Source organism: Tinamus guttatus, unplaced genomic scaffold (assembly GCF_059628265.1).
Source record: "Tinamus guttatus ecotype Peru unplaced genomic scaffold, ASM5962826v1 Tinamus_guttatus_pri_ptg000503l, whole genome shotgun sequence".
NCBI classification, from domain to species: Eukaryota; Metazoa; Chordata; class Aves; order Tinamiformes; family Tinamidae; genus Tinamus; species Tinamus guttatus.
This window is the reverse complement of record NW_028289037.1, coordinates 6,661,141-6,682,952: the sequence shown is the minus strand read 5'-3', so window position 1 is coordinate 6,682,952 and position 21,812 is coordinate 6,661,141. Positions and strand designations below refer to the sequence as shown.

General features: G+C 35.9%; 1 protein-coding gene across 1 annotated transcript in view; it reads right to left on the bottom strand.

Moving 5' to 3' along the window:
• The window catches only part of LOC148592843 (histone deacetylase 9-like), a 127,578-nt gene that overhangs the window by 60,311 nt on the left and 45,455 nt on the right, over window positions 1–21,812 (bottom strand). The gene's annotated exons all lie outside the window — the stretch shown is intronic.

Here is a 21,812-nt window from a genome sequence, read left to right as displayed (position 1 = left end):
TATAAATGTATTAATTCCAGGATATCCCAGTTTACAGTGGTCAAAATCTAAAGATGAGCTTTGTATATGTGAAATATGATTTGTCCTAGTTCTAATAATGTTCATTTTTTTATTTATTTAGTAAGCATAGACAAAAGAGATTATGCTTTTGTTGAAAGATTTAAGGATTCTGTGAAAAAAAAAGAGAGAATTATTAGCTCTTCAGTTTGTTTTCAAATTATTTCTTAGTATGTAAATGTGTATTCTATGACCTTTGATTTCCTCAAAGGTATTTTTAACATTAGGGTAGTGTTCCTTTTACTCCTTACTCAGGACAATTTTTCTGGCCATTTCACCGAAATTTCACCAGGAAAATCTGTGTGTTAAAGTGATATATAGGACAGTTTGTGACATATATATTCCTTTTTGTTTTTCCATGTCATTACTAGGCCACTTTGAAGCATGGATTCCTGCACTGAGCATTGTACTTAAAGGAGGACCTAGGCCAATTTGAGAAAATCAAGAAGAGAACAACAGGAATGGTGTAAAATTGTGACCTAAGTGGAAAAAAAAAAAAAAAAGATAGAATTGTAACTCTTTTGTCCACACAACATGAGATATGATAAAAGTCCTCAAATACGTAAGTGGTTTTTGCAAAAGGAAAGAAAGAACTTGTTTTGCATTTCTACTACAGTAAGATGAGGAATAATTGCAACAATAAAGACAGAAGTCATACACTAGGAAAAACTTTCTAATAAGGACAAGTAATCATTGGAATAAAATGCTTAAGAAAACTTGTTTTCAAGAACAAGTTAAACAAACAACCATCAAACTTGCTACAGGTTCAAAGTAATATGGCCTTGAGGTAGGAGGTGAGAATACATACTTTCTAGCTGTTTTTTTCCTGTAATCATATGATTTATAGCTATATAATACATGCACTCCACATATGAATAGTTACATTACACACTACACTGACTGAACATTTTTGTAAATTTAGTAAATTCTCAAATTAGGGAACAACATCAAGAATAAAGTTCTCTCATGCAACCATATCTTATCTTCCTTATGTACATACCTTCTGACACCTCTTTAATTATACATTCACTGTCTCAAGCAACACCTACTTCCCAAGGTCTGCAACACATGTGGCACAGAGCCTGGTTACTGCTGAGGACTGTGGTAACATGCAATCTTGATCTATCCTCACAGCACCTTGTATCTTATGCAGTGAAAGAAGGAGGGATCCTGTGGAGAACCCTCCCTATCTGCAGACATTGGAGTTTTGCTCTCCCCCTCTCCATTCACATTTCCTCAGACTCCAGTTAAGTTCTGTTTATTGTTTTCTTTTTTCACACCAAATACCGTGGCAGGTCCTTGAGCACAACTTAACCGATGTGCAAGAGTATCAGGGGATGCAACATGTTTGGAGAAGACAGAATCCCTGGAGATGAGGGTTGCCAAGCACTATGAAAACTTACCAGGTTAATTTAGTATTTTAAATAAAATCTGCAATATCCCTACCACATTTCAAGGCCTTCCTTAAAAGCATGAAGGTGCCAGCACATTTTTTTATAACTTGAGCAAAATAATGCATTTTCCCCTTAATTTCATTCTCAAAAGTTAAAAAAAAAAATTCTGACAAAAATTGCATTAAATAAATACATCTGACATGGAATAGTCAAACTGGGTAAAATTGGCAAAATTAGAAACACCTGAAAGCAAGGTCTTACATTACAAAGCACCAGGCATTGTTAAGCACCACTTTTAAAAGTAGCAAATAATAAGTGCTATTTGGCATTTCAGAAAGATGACAACTGTGGGTATCCAATTTAGCATCATCTAGTGCTTCAATGTACAGTCCAGTCTTCCTCAGCATTAGCTGACATGACATTTAAAGTCATTCTTCTTTTGAAAAACTACGAGCTCCCTGCTCAGAGAGGAAGTTTAATTTCTATTTAGTTTGGATTGAGCGCAGAAGGGACCTCTCTAGCTTTTGCCTGGCCTTGGCAAAAACTCCTCTGCAGCACAAGACACACACATGTAAATTCCTTCATGAATGAAACAGATACTTTCCTGTCTTGTGAAAGAATTATTAGTTAAATATATTAATTTATATAATGGACTTAGTTTCACCAAGAGATAAATAAATAAACACCTTCAGGGTTTGCCAGTTCTCAGACTTTGAACTTTTCACTCTGAGTAACTGTTCTGAAAAAAAACACTCTGAGGTTGGCGATTATAAAGAAAACCTGCACAAAAAAAAAATCCAGGTAACGCAGAATATTTGAAGATCCACCCCCTTCCTTACCCAAATGCAAGGTGAAGCTCACTTCTCCCTTGCACACAAGAGTGAAGACTGGAATGAAAGCTGTAGCTCCTGATCCTAAACTGCCTCAGCCTGTGGGTCTTGTGGGAGAAGAGACCCCGCATCTTGCTCCTTTCCTGTCTTATCTACACTCTGGAGGACATGACAAGGTATGAGAAAGAGAAATGGTCCGCAAACCACCTCCTCAGGAAAGCCGTGCGCCATAGCAATTCTCTTCTGAATCGCCCATGAACAGAAACCTCTGAATGAGCTCATACCAGAAGACGTGCTATTAAAAAGTATACATAAAATACAACTAACATTGGTCATATGCTAGCAAATATTCATGTCAACCATCACAAATTCCTCAGGGCAACCCTGTGCTCTGGAGTATCACTGCAGCTGGCAGGATTTGTTACGGTGCAAAGGGTCAAACCTCTCCTCCAGAAACCCTTTGCAAGGGTACTCAGGCAGACTGTATTCAGATGCAGGTAAGAGCTGTTACTGTCTTGCTTATAGAAGGATTAAGCCATATGATTTGGATTCTGACCATAGGGTCACAGAGGTATGGACTGGGGACTGACAGACTGTCACCTTTCCAGTTTGTAGCCAGCTGGGCTGCAGGGGTTATGAACAAACAGAAGTTAATGCTAGGATCTTTCTCTGGTGAAATGAGTAGGTTTTGTCAGAAGAGAAGCAAATTTTATTCTTCCAGTATGACTCACACTCTCCTCTATTTTCATCTCCAAAGAAAATAAAACACATAAAAGAGATATTTATTTTCTATGGTCTCGAATCATATAGAAGCTTAAATATTTGGTATACCATAGTCACCTAATAATGACAGCAGAGTTAGAGGGCTGTTTTGACTGGCTGACTGTTTCTTTCTTGTCTTTCATATTTTCATATTAATGTCAAATCCTAAAAGCTTGCACGGTTTGATCACAGGAGTTATTAATCCATTTTAACCCTACAGATACAATGAAACAAAGTCCTTCAGCCCAAGCTAGGCAGCTCCTCCTTTAAGTCTAACGGTACTGGGAATAGAGTGTGTGTCTGGGAAGCTGAAAAGATTCTTTTTTGTCCCGCTAAGGAGATTTCCCCAAAGAATTAATATGTTCCATTTGGGTATGCTGCTGTCTGCAAAGAAGCCAGGGATGGTTTCCAGTTGGGTGTAGTCCTAGAGAAAACATCAGGCATGTGATCCCTCCCCTCCCCACCAATCTGAACATCAGATGCAAGACATTAAAGAGATCCTACCAAGGGACTCTGTTTACTTGATCTTGTTCCTTTTATTCTTCCATTCTATTTTTGTACATTTACAGAACATGGCTAGGACACTCGAAACATTTGTTCTCCCTGAAGAAATTGCAGAGAATCTCTCTCTCTGCCCAATCCAGAAATGGCTCTGCAAGTGCCATCACACTGAGTTGGGAATCTCCAAAGAAAGTTAAACTTATCCAAATAGCTACAATTCTTTTGCTGTGTTGGTAATTTAAAAAGGAAGCAAGCAGGAAAAATCAATTGAAAAAAAATCTACACTGTTCTAAAAGCACAGATTGGAATGTCTTGGTAACATAAAATTATTTTTTCTTTTTCTAAAATCCTCCAGTGTTTTCATCCAGAGATCTTAAAGTGCTTTCAGAGCGTTAATGCATAGGAAGCCTGAAATCTTCAGCTGGTATAAATCAGAATAGCTGTTTCAGAGAATATAGTGCTCTAAAGCAAGCATTTCTTGTACCCATTTCACAGATGATCACTGAAACTGAGAGCTACTATAATTACTTGACTGTCCCCGAGGAAAAAAAAAAAAAAGTTATTTCAAAAAATCCAGAAAACTCTAAAAGTCCACTAAGTCTAAGTTCTAACTATTAGAAAACATTATAAAAGCATTATTGTTTATTCAATTTCCCCAGACCTATAGTTTGCAATAAATACTTATTCAGTACACTGGTGCTGTTAGTGTGATGGAGACCTGCTTCTTGCCTGAAAGAATGTACATGTATCCACAATTTCTCTGTTTCATGTCCTGCATATAAAATAGTGTGCCAAACAATCACTATGCTGTCATACATTAAAATTACCCAACGTGAAGTATGCTGCTGAATGCACACTAATATGAAGAGGTCAGAAAGAATTTAAAAGATTGCTCCGACAAGTATGTGGAACTTATGGTATCTATTATTTTTATGTGTTGTTTACACGTACGTTTTAATGTAACACAATATCAAACAACGTCTGTCCTCACAGAAAACCACATAGCATTTCTTTACAAATATTGGAGATATTTTTTTAATTCTCTATTGGTAATATTGAATTGATATTAGTGTTCATCTAATTTTCATCTAACTTCATGACATTTGTTTGTGCCAGTTCTACTGTTAGTTCACCAAGGCCAAACCTGAAAGAAAAATTAACCTTCCCCAAAATTTCCTTTCTGACCATCATCTGATCATTAATTTTGTCTTAAAGCTTTCCTGCAAAGTGTGTTTAAATCCTGCAGATTTTATCTATATTAGCTTCTAAGTTATATTTTTTATACATTTTATAAATATAAATAGCTTTTCTTTTATCCTGGCAGGTTTTCCTTATATCTGTTTTTCTATTTTATGTCTTCTCTATTTTTTATAGACAAAACCAAAATTCCAGTCCTTTGCGTTCTAGAGATACAAAATACCTTTTTATTTCATTCTTTGAGGGGCAAAAGGAACCACACCAGTACAACTGCCCAACTGTAAAGCATTCTCATTTCAGCAGGATTTATTCATGATATTAAACTTAGGCACATGCCTAACTGTTTAAAGGGTCAAGCTCTTCCAGAGGTGCACGCAAGTTATTACTTGCAAACGTTAAACTTTAAGTACCACTAAGTGAATTAAAAGTTTTAGAAGCATAAACATCTTCGCCTTTTTTTCTTTTTTTGGGGAGGGGAGTGGGGAGGGAGGAAGGTTTGGCCTTTGAAACAAGCCTGTTATTTGTGGGTTCTTTTTTAAATGAATAATTATTCTGGCATCCTCCATGCACATTTCCTAAATTCTATTACAGCTGTAATTGAAACATCTTATACACCCAAAAAGCATAAGAAATATTGACTAATATCTACTAATTTTCCCATTATTGTATAGAAAGGTCGTTTCTATGTGATTATAAAGGCTCTTCTACATTTTCATACATTTGTTTATAATATACCTCAGTCAGGTCCTCTGAATCAGTATTAAAAGCACCAAAATAAGAAAAGTAGTTAGCAACCAGGGCAGATATGACAAAAATATTACTTTGTGGTTTTTAGAATGTGCAAAAAATTAGTAGTGTTGTTAAATAAAAATAGCCAGCTTTTAGAAGATATGGACAAATGTAGTTGCACACACAGTGCGTATTCACACTAATGTCCAGAACTGAGTAAATTCAAAGTTCAGTATTGAACAGAAAGGTTTGAGCTAGTTAAAATTTGAGGTGAGTTTGCTAAAGGCTATGGATTTACGTTTCTATCAATATACTGAATGAAGAGGTTACCTTGGCAAGACCAAATGTGTAGGCACTTACTTCCATATCTCCAACATGCAAATATAAAGGGTTAACCAGAAGTACAGGTCAAAGAAACATGTGTAGTGGCAGGATATCACATTGTAGCAGCCTTGTCAAAAAATTTTACCCTGAAAAGTGACTGAATAAAAAATTATATTTTTTATTAAATTTTCATTTGCCTATTATTGTAAACAATTTCATATCAAACATGTTTTCTATATTTTTAACTTTTATTTCTTTTTCAGATCTCAATTTAAGCTAGTTGGTACCCTTCTACCTTGTGCAACACGAATAAAACATTTCCAAGTTCTGGCTGGTCTTAGAGTTATACAGCGAAAGATGATATATGAGAAGAAAGAAATATAGGTTTCATTTGAAAAGATGAGGAATCGAAATAAAGCACACTGCTTGACTTGAAATAGTATCACCATACTAGAAAGCAAAAAGCAATACATATGAAATCTCATCATTTTTAGTCAATCGTTTTTCTATTAAAGTCATCCTATGATGTATGGGGAAATGGTACTAACACATCTATAAACACAGCCAAATTTTATCCTCAAGCATTATTAAGACAGCATTTAGCTTTCATGGTGCAATATGTACTCATCAGAAAATCAGTTTGGTGCCCATTTGTTGTTATTACTTTATTTTATAGAAAAAGTAAATCTTCAGAAGCTTTTCTGTCATAAAAATAATAATACCATTTATGGATATTTTAAGTGTTCTATTTTAAAATTTGGATGGCTGTAACATGGAGCTTAGAACACATATTGCATTTCTATCAAACTTGAGTACACTACAGTATATCGCTTTTGCTATAACTAAATAACTATTAGTTTTGCCTTTCTGTTAAGTCACTTCTTTCAGCGGTATTTTATCACACAAATCAGTAGACTTGGCCTAAAAATTTAACAGAATAAGTTAATAGTACTACTAAAATGGTTCACTGCTCCAGTAAATCTCGTTATATAGTAAAATGATTGTTCCTTAGACGATAAAAGTAAGTGTTAAAAACAGTAATGCTAGAAACAGTTAAGTACAGAGGTAAAAATTTACCGCAATGTGTAGCACAGAGCTCAAAAAATGACTGAGAGCATGATATCCTCTCTGAGGAATTTGGTGTGTCTATGAAAAAGTGTACTTTTTTGAGCATATTTTACCTTTTTGGTGCACTCTTTTCAAAGTCATTGACACCATTAAAATTCCTTTAGCAACCTAAGAACAGTAGGAAACTACAGGAAAGATAGCGTAGTAGCTACTTTACTTGCATTCCCATAATGAAAATGTGATGAGAGGAGAGGAGAGGAGAGGAGAGGAGAGGAGAGGAGAGGAGAGGAGAGGAGAGGAGAGGAGAGGAGAGGAGAGGAGAGGAGAGGAGAGGAGAGGAGAGGAGAGGAGAGGAGAGGAGAGGAGAGGAGAGGAGAGGAGAGGAGAGGAGAGGAGAGGAGAGGAGAGGAGAGGAGAGGAGAGGAGAGGAGAGGAGAGGAGGGCAAGCTTTTTTCATAAATTAAGAAGAGGGCCTTCATGCTCCCAAGAAGAAGGACCAGATGTATCAAGTTAGTCTCTAGATCTAAAATCTATTCTTCCGTACAAAAAAAAAAAAAAAGGCTTTTGTACTTTAGACCTATAGCATAAGCAGGAATAAAGATATATAACTAAATATACTACAACTCAGTTTGCAGCGCTAGCCATTCGCTTATGTCACCACTAGAGTGATTACTAGAAGAGTTTAAAACCTTTTTCTGTGCTTCCAAAAATTAAATGTGGGTAAAAAGGGAGGGCAAAATTCGTATAAAATGCCTGGGATGTGAGTAAGAGGGGTTACATGTTTCATGGGATCAATAGATTCAGTGGATGAAAGATCCAGAAATTCCTTGGAAAAAAATACTTTTACCACAAAATTTGCTAAATTTCTGAAAAGTGAAGTTTGTCCAGATGGGGATTTTTACTAACATAGCTAACAGAAAGTCTCTCTGATCTAAAGCAAGAAGATATCTATTATACAGGCAGCAACACTATCCAGTACTTTTGTGTTAGTAAATATAGGCCTGTTTGTTTGTCTCCTGTTCAGCAGAACTTTGACTTTCCGTATATATTCAAACTGGACTCCATTTTGACAGTCAAGAAGAACACAGTCTCCCTCATATGCTATTACGAGTTCCCTCATACAGTATCATACAGTACAGAAACACCATCTTCTCACTTTATCTCCCCAACACGCTCTACAAAATTCTCGGAGAGAGGATATTCATGAGAGTGAGGCAATAGTCATGCTACAGCTGTAATCCTCATGTACCACACAGTGTTGGAAACTACTGCTTCTTTTCTGGTGCAGTTTCAGCTACTGTTTAGTTAGAAGTGTGATCTCATGTTGGCTCTGGGCACTTTGCAGGAATCCTGACTCCTTTATATTATATCCTACCCCCTCTCTTCCCTTACACTCTTTTTCCTCAACAAAATAGAGGAAATTATGACAGACTCCAAAAGTAGAGAAAATAAAACGTCAGCACTTAAAAATCAATGGCATTGAAAGTGTTTAGAAGGACTGAACTCGCAAAGGAATGTGTCAGACCTTGGTCAGTGAATAACATCAGGTAGACTAACATTTTAAAATACTAAACACTCTCTTGCAAGAGTGTTAAACTTACAATTTTAAGAGTGAAGTCAAAGAAAGTACTGAAAGAAATTAAGATGGAAATATGGAGTCCAATATGGTATGTTGAAGGCAATGGAATTTTGGAATCTTGTTACTGATGTCAGTGGAATTAGAAAAGTAGTTCTTTATACCTGAATTTCAAGGAGAAGCATTTTCATATAGGAAGGAACTCTACATGTTAAGGAAACAATGTCATAAATAGAAAGCTTAATAAAATGCAAAAGTAGAAAGGGAATCTGCTTTAATGCAATATCTGAAACAGAAAGCAAAATGGTCAAGAGATGCCGTAGCAGCTTCAGAGAAACTTCCAGAAAAAGAAAAGCCCAATAAATTCCCATTCACTGAAACAAGGAGGAAAACAAAATAAACACGTCTGGAAAAAAAAAAAAAAAAAAAAAAGGAGTTCTGAAATTGACAGTTAAGGACAACATCACAGAATGCAGGGATAGCATAACTCATCCATAAGTACTTCACAGTTTTTTTGGCTTTTCTTTTACAAGGAAACAATTGTGAATAGTGAAGCATTTGAGATCCCAGTTCAAGAAACAAAGCACAAAAAAGCAGTTATGCTGCGATTTGATTTAACATCTTACATAAACCTGTGTTGACTCCAGGGAGCCAATGTTTCTCCTAATAGATTTTATTTGGTTTCTGCAAAAGACATGTAGAAAGTCTTGTGGTTCTAGATCAATCACAACTGATTCAGTGGTGCACACAGAAGAAGACTTTTATTTGTACCAGGCAACTTACAGTGCAAAGGCAGTTCCACTCCCCCAAGAGAGTCATACTGTTACAATGGAAATTCACTTGCCAATACAGTCACTTACTCCAATCCTTTGGGTTGCCGGCATCTTGGAAGAATGTTGGAGGAAAAACTAAGGTAAAGTTTGGGATCTAGTAGAAGAGCATCTAAAAATTACATTTTGATGTTTTTGAATTTGCCTTTCCCACTTGAAGATGTGTGCCTGCACTTCTCCAAAACTGAACTTCTCACACCTCTTTTAATCATTCTTCGTTTTATTTGGAGTTGTAAATTGGATAGTCTCTTCAACAGCATGAAACAAAAAAGACTTTTTCACCATATGTTACAGTAATAAAACAGAAAGCTGTTTCCCATTATTGGCTGGTCCATCCTCATGTAGTCAGTTGCCTTGGAAACTGAGATTGATCATAATTTTAAGAAAATGTAAGAATGAACTGAATCACATAGTTCCTTTCTCAATGTCTATCTCAATTTACAGCATCAAAACTAGCAACAAAACATCCCTATCCCACTTCTAGCATTATTTTTTTGGAATTAACTCTCAGAGTGGCAGTTAATATAAATTAGATCAGACCTATCAGTAAAAATAACTGTGACATTTCAGAAAATATTGTAAGAAATGTAAATCAAGTATACATTGAAACATATTTCATTAAAAAATGGCTGTTGTTCAAGATTCGATAACCTGGATGATAAAACATCCAGGTATTATGCATCCAAAAACTTAAACTTTTACTGGAGCCAGAGTACTTTTGATAAAACCCTGATTTTCCAGTATTTCACAGGTCTCATTTATCTCCTAAGAATATGAATGTGAATAGCTTCAAGAGGCATACTGTAAATAAGAAGAGATACCATTTATTTATGAAATACTTTCATAATGATTTTAACCTCACTGTTATAAAATTGCCAGCAGAGCTTGTAAACTATGCAAAGGGCTAGTTCAAAAGCTGTACTTTTCATGCTGTTGTCTTTGGACTATGAACAGCAACTAAAACTCTGCAAAGATCTCTTTGCTTCTTCAGTTCTTCCCTTCCACTTGCCAAATCTATGTTTGAAAACAAGTAATTTTACACCAGCTAAGGAACGTGGCACACTCTTCTCATCTACTCTTCCTTACAATCACTCTTGCAAGATAAATTGCCAAATCTGTCACAGGGAGCTGTGCAATTACAGTGAACAGGAGGAAGTTTTTATCATTCTTAATGGGAGGTGATCGAATAGATTTTTAGGTTGTGGCCCCGAGAAGAAAGACTTGAGGACTCTTGGCACCTAAGTGAAAAATATTGGCAGTCATTGCTCGTGAACTGTTAAGGAAAAATGGACTTATTAAAATCTGCAATCTTTGAATTCTTTGCCTTTAAGATAGTCCAGTCTCTGGGATAAAAAGAGAACCCTAAATTAGCGTCATGTTAGGCATAGCTATGTATATATACACAATCAACTAAGTTAATGAATTCTTCATTTTATTTTATACCTTGGATTCTAATAAAAATAAGAGCTCTTAAGCTTTAAATCTTGAATTTCATTTCCAATCTTAGACGGACACTGTGGCAAACCTGGCATCCTACCAGTTCAAGTTTAAACCCGTGGCCACGAAGGAAATGTTTATCTCTGAGGAGACTGGTCTATAGAACCTGAGACTGGTAAAGTCTTGCTTGTTACGACACAAAGCAAGCCTGCTTTCCTATCACCCCTTTTTTCTGCTTTCTTCACCAAGAAAGCAATGACAGAGATGAAGAGCATCAAAGAGAAAAGAATACTTAAAAACAAGCTGATTCTGCCTCTTCAGAAGTACTCTGGCACCTAAGGAGTCCTTTTAGCAGTATTAATACCTATGGATGAAGGCAACTCATGAAAGGCTTGAAGATGTTAGGAAACTGCTGCAGTTCTGGAATACCAAGTATTTCTAAAATTCAGGCACATACTGTACACAAGAAAAGCATTTAAAATTGAATAAGACATATGTTATTTCATCAGCTGCAGAGTACACATGCATCTTCCAGTTCAGTTTGGCTCCTTTTCTAATTGCAAACAAAATCAAATCCTGATATGCTGTTCATAAATAATTATACTCCCTCCTCCATTTCTGAAATCTCCTTCAGAGAAGTAGAATTCAATGTCTCATTAATTCAATGTCCCATATAAATGTAAATAATGATTTATTTTAAGGAGATAAAGGAATGTTATTAGACTGGGCTATGATAAAAAAATGTTGTTGTAGGTATGTATAAAAACATGATTTTGTTTATCTTATTATTCATGTATTCAATTTTAGATTCAGTACAACTTTAAAAGGAAGTACATATTAGCAAGAAGAGACCTCAAGGGGTTTGGAGTTTGGTTCATAAAAACGTGTAAATGTTTTGATGTTTACGTCAATTTTATCTATGCAAGGTCTTATAGAATATCTGCTTCTAATTCCAGGATAAAAAGATTCACAAAGTTTTGCTTTAACCTTTTTAAATACTGTCAAATATTTGGTTTATTCTGAATATAGATTGAGGGTATAAGTTGTTTTGTTTTATTTTATCCAGACTAGTTCCACCATATCTTGTGTAAATCATTATAGTCTTGTCTCTCTCACTTCATTGGCTTTTTGCTTCCATCTGTTTTCTCTCATCTTTTCCTCTTCTCTGTGTCATCTGCATTCTCTTCCTACTCTGTTTTCTCTCATCTATTTGCTCATTATTATTTGTCCAGCCCTCTCTTTTCCCCTTTACTTCCCAATTATTTAGAGGTGAAGAATGGATAAGAACTGAGAGTTCCATTCTGTGAGTTGCAGACCACTTTCAGCAAACTTCACCTATTTTCTTTTTTTTTTTTTTTTTTTTTTTTTTTTTTTTAAAACGATGGTCATGCATGTCTTCACTGCTCTAAGCCCAGTACTTTTCTGTATTGTCCAAGCTATCTTATACCAGTATTCCTGGAAGCACTAAATTTATGCAGGAGACATCTGTACTTTTCTATAGACTGTAGAAAAGTGTAACTCCCTAGTGTCCTACCTGCTTACAGGTAAGAAGAGTAGCATGGTATAAAAATCTAAAGGGAAGCAGTAAATATTTATCATTACCTGTTGTCATTTATGTTGAAGGACATTCATGAATGTGCTCATTTTAACGTAAATATAATTAATTTAATAATGATAATAATTCAAGCAAGACTGACAGCAGTAGCTTTCATGCTGCCTTGATTACGGTGTCCCTGTCTGTTTTCTATAGTCACAAAAACTGAAAGCTTTGAAATAGAGAGTGGAGAAAGGATTCTCCTGTTTAGAACTGTGTATTCTCCATTGAATGTCAAAAGGGCCAGTGACAGAAGAATTTGGCCAATTTGTATTTCACCACATAAAAGTAGCAGTGGCCATTCATTATTCCATACTTCATGGCATATTGTATTCTATTTTTTAAAGATTATGTGCTAATATGGAGCCCCATCAAACTAAAGGTTGATCCTCAGAGCAGGAAATAGCTCTTCACATTTTCATAGAGGCTCTATTCTGAAAGCTGGCACTTGTACCACAACCAAAACAGTATTTCTCTTGCAATAAAATGCTGGAGGCATGAACCTGAGTGATTTGGAGCTGCCCTATTTAAAAGCAGATATTCACAACAGCCTTTTTGGAAGGCAGCCACCAAAGTGTACCGTATTACAGAATAAATCACAATGAAAAGATGCTCTCTGTCAAGCTGGAGATACTTTTAGAAAAGATCAATTACAGATACCATCACGCTTATGTGACTATTTCTACTTTTGTTAGTGACAGAAACTTATTTCATATAAACTGTAAGGTCCCAGATGAGTTCCACCAAGATTTCACACAGATCACAATACCACAAGCTCTTAAATCCATGGAGAAGTCTCATTTTTATAGCACAATGAAGGACAATTTAGGCATGTTCTTCTTCTGACAGGTCTGGAATGATCTCCATCTCAGCTCCTTAGGGAATGTGTTGAAATGTAGCCATTCAAAAGATCTCTAGCCAACATTTCAACTGCTCTGAACTCTCATAAATATTATCAGCTCTGAATTTCTGGAAAGGGTCACTGCTGAGAGGTAGTCCCTTCAGGAGTATACAGTACCACCTGACTGAAGTACAACCTCATCCCAAGTTATTATTATCATATATTTTGGTTTAAGTGCAGCCAATAATGTTGGCTTAGGAAGGGGCAATGCAAGGATATAACAAAAAGTGTTCAACCAAAGCGACAAACCTCCTACTTGCTTCATCAATACACTGAAGTGGATACTGCCTAGGGATACAGCTACAGGTACCCTGCAGCATAAAACAAATATGTCTGTGCTAGCTTTAAAGTGCTTGGATATATATATATACATATATATGTATATATATATTTTTTTTTCCATAGAAGGACTGGAATCCATGTAGACTATTTTGTCTTGTTATGAAAAATTAATTAATCTCAGCTTTATGTGGGGCCCACATAAAGCACCTTCAGATGAAAAGATTAGTTTGGAGACATACATAAACTGTGTGTGTTTTCATTTTGACACTGTTCAGTATAGATGAAACTAATTAGCACATGTGTTGAGTAGGTAGCTGAAAGCTGGATTGAGTATGTCTACAATTTATTTGCGAGTATGGAAGTATAGATATATTATGAGACACTAGCTTACAACAATGCCCTTCACTAGATAGGCATGAAATCATAGCGCTAACTGAATTTTCCACAAAAGTATGTGAATAACCATTATGCAGAACAGAGAATTTAACCACGAGTAGAATCCAATTCCAGATGCAGGCACCTACCCTTAGACATGTACAGTGTAGAAACCTGCCTGTGAGCAAAGAGTCTAACCTCCCTTCACATTTCCTGGAAACAGAAGATTCAGTTCAGGTTCTTACACAAAGCTACCCAGTACCATTTGGTTGTCCATTCTGGCCACTTGTTCACAAGCACAGATCTCTCATGGATCTTGTACTGAGACTATCACCAACCACATTACACCTCAGCTCCTCTAGTACTTTCTCATGGCACTACACATGAACATTTTGACAATTAAATCTAGGTCCTAGTCAGTACAGTTAGTGACATCTAGAAATTTAATCAATTAATCAATGTATATCTGTGCTTAAGAGTTAGTCAAACAGATTTTCTTCTCTTGATTTGTCTGACTGTATTGATGAGAGCTCCATAAGGGGAACTAAGCCACCAGGCTTCCAAATCGACACTTATTTTGCAGATACATGGCTAGATGTCTGAATTTGGGCCTGAATCCTTCTCTGTTTGGATATTTACTTTTAATATGAAATGCAAAGTTGAAAACCATATCATTAAAATTGTTCAGTAAACTAAGATAGACGTTCTAGCAAAAAAAAAAAAAGGGATAAAAGGAAAAAAGGTACTCTAACAAGCATCCTATTAACACTATTCTTCACCCAATGCTAAGGTACTTGGGAAAGAGAAAGGCTCCGAGGTATAGAATAGAGGAATTCAAGCATCTTGTTCCAAATAAGTCATCTCTCTTCATGTTCAAAGCAAAAAAAGACAGAAGGAAGTGAGTCATATCTGTATAATCAAAATTTTCAACTCAGAATTCAAAATGTAAGGCTGCTTCCCACATTTTCCTTCAGGCTACTAATACAAATTGTCTCTACACAGCAGGCGGGACCTTCTGTTTTCTCTCAATGGCTCACACATTGATGCTTTTTCAGTACAAACATCACAGCCAAATCTGGGCAGCTGGTATTGTTATAATAATTTATAATGATAATTATCTGAATTTTACTAAGAATAATAGTATTCATAAACAGCACGGGCAAGACAAGACTTAACACTGTTAATTCCACAATCCTTACACAATTAAATATGCCACAAATAATATGGAACTGCACTTAAACAATAGATTCCATTAAATAAAAAGTTACTTGCTTTTTAAATGTATAACAGATGAATTATTAGTCCATTTCAAAGAGGCCTAAGATAGGATTGACTGTAATTTCAAAGTACTGCTTCATGCTACACTTAGAACAAAATTTCATTTCTGCTAAAAACGTTTTAACACAATAAAGAGAATCCATGGGAAGTCTTTTGCATTTTTTCATTTTTTAAAGAATCATTGAATTTGTATATTCCTGTGTTTCATTACCACACTATCAATCACTGCAGTTATTTTAGAATACTGTACATATGAAATAAATTAAGGCAAGAGCTATTAGGAGAAATATGCAACTAAAAGCACTCCCCACTTTTTCTTAATCTTAAATCTGACCTTGCTAACAAGCAGGTGCAGAACTTCACACTGCAACCAAAGGCAACAGAAAAGCAATGCTTCATTTTCCCTTAATTGTTCTTTTCTTTAAAATGCATTAGCTACCATTTGCTTTATGTGATATTCGGGATTTTTCCTTTTTATTCTTCTCAAGTTTATTGTAGCCATGAAAATTAAAGTACAGTCTTTTGATCTTCTACATCACTCAAAAGAGAATGAGAATATATGAGAATATGCTATGAGAATACAGTATGTGCCACGGTATGGGAAATATATCCCAGTTGAATTCCTTAGCCAAAAGTATTACCTACCTAGGGTATCCTCTGAGGAAGCTCTCTGCAGTGAATCTCCCCCTCTTTTTACCAAGCACAGCAATGAAACCTCATAGCAAAAAAAAAAAAAGTCACAGGTATATATATAAGGTAGGTAATAGGCTTATTAACTCTTTCATAGTCCTTTACCAGGATAAACCTATGATAGCCCCTCTAAACGCAATCTATATTTATATAAATAAGTATGGCATCCTATTAAATCTTCTTAAATGGCGTTATCTTCTAGTTATCTTCTTGTCACCACAGCACATAAAAACCTATGTAAACAACAACAAAATGCAGTGCTGCCAAAACCTATGTTGTAGTCACTGCATCTAAAAGCAACTTAATTGATTCAATTTACCTTTTATTTAAACTTTCTAAAATGATGCACAGGAAGTGTAATGAAAATCAGAATTGAAATCTACCTTCAGAAAATAAACAGCAGAGTAGATGGATACATTAAAAAGTACATCTAACAATCACTTAAAAATTAAGAAAACTGTCATTTCAAAGATGTAGGAATTTCACAGGATTATTGATTAGGATGCCCAGCATTTAGTCTTGACTAAGCCAATGATTTGCTGTGTGGTCTCTGTAGTGTTTTGAAAATACATAGAACAATGCCATTACATCAGATAAAGACTAGCTTATGAATATTTTGTTATATTTTCCTCTTTAAATTGCAGAAGTAATTGTAACCAAACTCTAACGTGGAAATTATGAAGCAGTGTAGCCTTCCACTCCCCACATAAAAATGGTCTTTTCTAATAAGAAGAATTGTAACACCTTAAAAAATTTTGGAAACCTTGGAAACAAATGGTTTAAGCCTCCAGGATTTTTTTTTTCTCTTGCAATAAAATGCTTTCTAAGTCACTATCGCCTGACTGGCTTACACCACCCACCTAAGCTTAAGTTTACTCTAAAGTCTGTAGACAGATGTCCAAAGTTCAAATTATATCACCAGTAGACTCTATAATCTTATTTCTTCTATTTCTTTTATTGAGGAGATCAATAGTATAGATCAATAGTGAGTAGGCATATGTGCAACATGTGATTTAATTAGATTTAATAGAGTTATTTAGAATAATCCCCTTTTTCCTAGTCATTTTTTTTCTAATATGCCTAGTTATTTTTTTTCCAATATGCCATTGTCATTGTCATTTGGATATAATGCCACTACCATTATATCAAAATAATAACAGATGTAATATCATATAATAGTATATCCATATTCACCCAGCTTCTATAAAATGCAGTGAGTCTAGTTAAAGGAAACTCACACAAGAGTTATGGCTGCTAACTCCCACCTGCTCTCTCCCTGACAGATACAATAGCTCACAGCTATGCTGCTTCTGTTCAAAAAAACATTTTTTTCCTTCATTTAACAAGATATAAAATGTTCTACAAAATTGTGTTAGAAATTCAAACTATATCTAACATGAGCATCTATTTCTTCTTACTATACTATATTCAGCAGCAAGAATTCAAACTTTGCTTTACTGCAATAACAGCTCCAAGTATCTTTAGCAGACACGGTATTCAGAAGGAAGTTTTTATCTTTTTACTTGGTTACATAAACTGAGAGGGAGAAAAAATCTGATATTTAATAAAGTGCAGAACATCTGCCCAACTGCAAATATTGCTTATGGGAACTCTTACATTTTCACATTATGACACCTACATGACTGTTTTCTCACAAAACAACCTCTGCTTGTTTTCCATTAGAATGGAAAACTTTTTTTTCCTGATAATTGTAATGAATTATGATAGTATAAGGTATAATGAGAAGACAATGTGATGCAGAGAATGAGTTTAACAGGTTAAAATTTCACAAAATTCCAATTAAACTATTAAAATATGTTGCTTTTTATTAGATCATGACCAATTGCTATTCTACCAACATAAAACACATCAAAATGACACAAGAAGGAAGGCCACAAGAAGGAAAAACAAGAAGGCTTCGGGCTTCTTGAATAGACATCCCTAGTGTTAAAATATCTTCAGGTATACACATATAAAATTTGCTTTATAGCAAATATTTTATTTGTAAAATGAGAGAAGGTGGAACTATCCTGAATTACAGCAACTTGCTTTGTGAAACAGTGTTGCTTTAAGGGAAGGGTGAATACACTGCAGAATGTATCTTCATGACATTTCCAATTTTTCTGAAGGAATCCAAGACATTTTCAACCTATTAAGGAAAGCAGAACTACTAGCTCCATTAAAAAAAGAAAAAAGAAAAAAAAATGCTCACAGAGCATTTGTTGCCTCATGCAGCATCAGAAATGATTTTTCAGTCTTTTCTAATTTTTCCCTCATGCTCATGGAAACATTGTGTATCTTGACCTGAACTCCACAGTTGGGTTCGCACTACCAATTAATATTCATCAAAATTTCTTTATTATGTGCTAGTGTTGGTAATATGCAACCTGGCTCATACTCGCTAGCATTATACACTTTCACTAGTCTCAGGAGGCCCAATCCTGCAAACCTTAACACACTTGTAACTTTGCTGAGGTAACTACTGAGGTAACGACTGCCTTAACAGCACGGAGTTAACCTGCCTACACATTTATCCACATGTCCTAGTGGTCGCAGGATCTGTCCCAGGCTTCCCAGCAGCATGGGCCTTCCGTGGACCTCTGTAGCCTGAAGCCTGAGACAAGTTTCCCTTGCTGTAGTGTGCCTAGATCTGAAATCTCATTCATGCACATAAGTTTAGCTTTTTTTTTTTTTCTTTTTTTCCCTTTTTTTTTCCTTTATTTTTTTTTCTCCAGCAGCACCACCAGCTGGAGCAGCTAAATAGATTAGGACCAAGCTCTGAAAATAATTATCCTGAAGTGAGTAACGCACAGCCAGCATTGCTAAAATACCTCCGACTGTTGCTGGCCGTTACAGTATTTCACAGGAGCCTTTCTGTTTTTGCAGAACATGTAACAAGTTACCCTCCAGATATCAGGCTGGCTGTGAGGAGTTGGTTCTGTAGGGTGTCAGGTCTGCAAACACACCATAGGGGTTTCCTCACTTCTTCCCACTTCAAAGGAGCATTAAGAACAATTTCTCTTTATTACAGATTTTAACTAGATTTCTTTCCCCTGAGATGATTAATTAGGCGTTTGTTACGATTCGCCTTCTTTCCACCTCGAAGAATAAATGCCCCCTCCTGCTAATCAGACACAAACAAAATGTTTTGAAAAGTAATCACTTGCTAAAAAAAAAAAAAATAGAAATTGGGCTTCTGTGTTGTGAGGAATGTACATGCATAGCACAGTGAAATTCAACACTGGTAAATGATCTGAGTACCTCAAAGTGAAGCTTTTGCCTTCCTACAGTGGCCTTTCACCCTGCCCTTTCCTCCAATCTGAGGAGAGCTGATGTTGATGGAACATATAATGGCTCCTTTCCTGTGTAGTAAAGTCAGCAATAAAGCTCAGTAATTAAGGTGACCGGGGAGGCCCAGCCCAGCAGGCTAGTGGTGTGGCGAACACTTTTAGAACTTCAAACAATATCAAAGTCACTGAAAAACGGGCCTAGTTCAGGACTGGTTTGAATTAAGCCTCACTTCCACACGCACTTTTCAAATCCAAGCTCAAACAAGAAAGCCAAGGCCTTCTGGATTTCATTAGAGCCAATTATCTTATCTGTTTCATCTCAGGCCTGACCCTAAGGCTGGCAAACAGCTATTCAGTGCGTTTGTGTGGCTGTTTGAGAAAGCCCCCAGCCAGCCAATGGCCTGAGGAACTGCTAATTAAAACACAGTTGCCCCCTGCCTCTAGTGATTAAATATTTTCAAGCTTTTGTAAATAATTTTTCCATTCTTTGCCCCAAGCCTCAGAGGTCCAATACATGCAGTAATTTTTTTTTCTTGGTTTGTCAAAGAATACTGCTGGAAATAAAACTATAATAGGAACTATAATAGAAATGTAGAAAACTCTTATATCATGCTTCACACATTCTACAAACACACAAAACATACATACTGTTTCTCGTGGAATTAAATCTTAATAATCTATTGCTTAGAGGGATACAGTGCATAACAGGTCGTAGATTTTTTCTGTGGTCGCCATTTTCCTCAGATGTCAACGTGATATGTCTGCTTCGTAGGTTTAATGAGACCATATACACTGTAGGAGTGCTCCTGAGGAATATATATCTTCCCAAGATGGATCGTACTTTCAAAGACTGTTTTTGGAAGGACAGGATCCTACCATCTATTTAGATGTCTGATTTGAAGAGATCCTTACATCTTACTATTATGCTCAATAATAATATAAAGTAGATATTAGTGTGGTACATTGGAGCCACATTGGATTTTTCACCATAAATAGTAATAGAAAAAGCACATAACACTGATACCTGACCTCTACCTGGTATCATGATCTGGAAAATCATGGCACTTTTTAATTGGTGGAAATGTTATCATATTCTCTTTTTCAGAGACATGCTGCAGAAAAAAAAAAAAAAGTGGAAAATTTATCCATTGCTGTGATGTGACTTCCAACAGAGAAGGTCAAAGGTAGCACAAGTACTTGTCTGAGTGACAGACAGAAATATGATTTTGTACATGGATGACAGTAAGAAGAACTTGGGAGTAAGAATTCATTTAAATTAGGTTTGATCTAAAGGTAGACTTTAATAAACAGTGAATCAGAATATTATTCTAAATTTCATGATGTGCAAAAGAAACAGACCAGAGACATAGAGCTGATGTAATTGGCTGACAAATAGTAATTGAAGTTGCATTGTGGATGTAACCCCCTAGAGAGATATAAGGAAGTAGGAAAAGGAACCAAGACCAAAAGCAGAATGCCCTGAAAGCACTGAAGAAAATTGAAGGAGGAAAATGTTGGTTCCTCTGAAAGAGAAGTTAAAGGAGATATCAGAAATGTCGAGTGAAATCTAGGGATACCAGGCATGAGAGCCAGGGAAAGATAAATTTCCAAGACAAAGATCATTAGGGTTACTAGAAGCAGATGATGTATTAAGGAAGAGCAGAATGAAATGCAGATTCAGAGCTTTGGGCTATGATGAGCTTATGCTAAGCACAGTTTAAAGATAAGCTGCTGCTTGGAGAAGGTCTAGAACTGAAGCAGAGGACAGGCAGCAATATGTATACTCACAACTTGGAGAGAAAGGTGAGAGAGAGAGAGAGGTTGAGTGCTTTTTTTCTCCTTTTCAGTGAAACACAATTATATCATATGGGACAACAGTCGTTTAGGAGTGGAATTTAAGATTAAAGAGATGATTAAGAGAAGAAAAAATCTTGTTGCCAGCATAGATCTGCTGATGAAAAAAGATGATGATCTTGGTGCCAAGCCAAAGAGCTGGAGAAGAACAAAGGAGGATCAATGCTGTGATCAGAGGTAGAGAATAGATCTGTGGGTGGTGAGGGGAGTTACAGATGCTGAGAATATTTGGTAAATTGTCAGATGAATGACTCAGAGAAATGGGAAAAGAAAATGGCAGAGGAAATTCTTGAAGAATGCGGTGTTGCCTATGTCTAGTGATTAAAAGGCTATTGCTTGAACAGTATAATAAGATCAATGTTTAGTAAATAAGCTGGAACACTGGGAAAACAAAAAACAGGAAGTGAGCTTATTTCCATTACTTTAACTACTTAAACTTGTTCTGCAAGGACACAAAGGACAGTATAAGCATTTCCATTTTTGTTCAGTGATTTTTCCCACAGGTACCACAGGTACCAACAACTGAACTGGACATGGAGGAAGTCAAAATTAACTCAAGAATATTCACCCACTGCATGCTATCACTTTCAAGGACAGTTGTTGATACTTCTGAGCAGTGCTCCACCTGAAAATAGAGCTGGAGTGAAATCATTGCCTTCCTGATCATCTGAAAATCAGAGTCTTCAAGCTGTTACAAATTCAGCATTTATTTTTCTGATTTTGCATGCAGTTTTTAACAAGAATTAAATCAAAATGTGGGTGGCTCTTTTAAACACTTTTTTTTCCCTTATAAAGCCTGTAGTAATTTTTTTCTTGTAGACCTGCAGTCTACACAGTAAATAG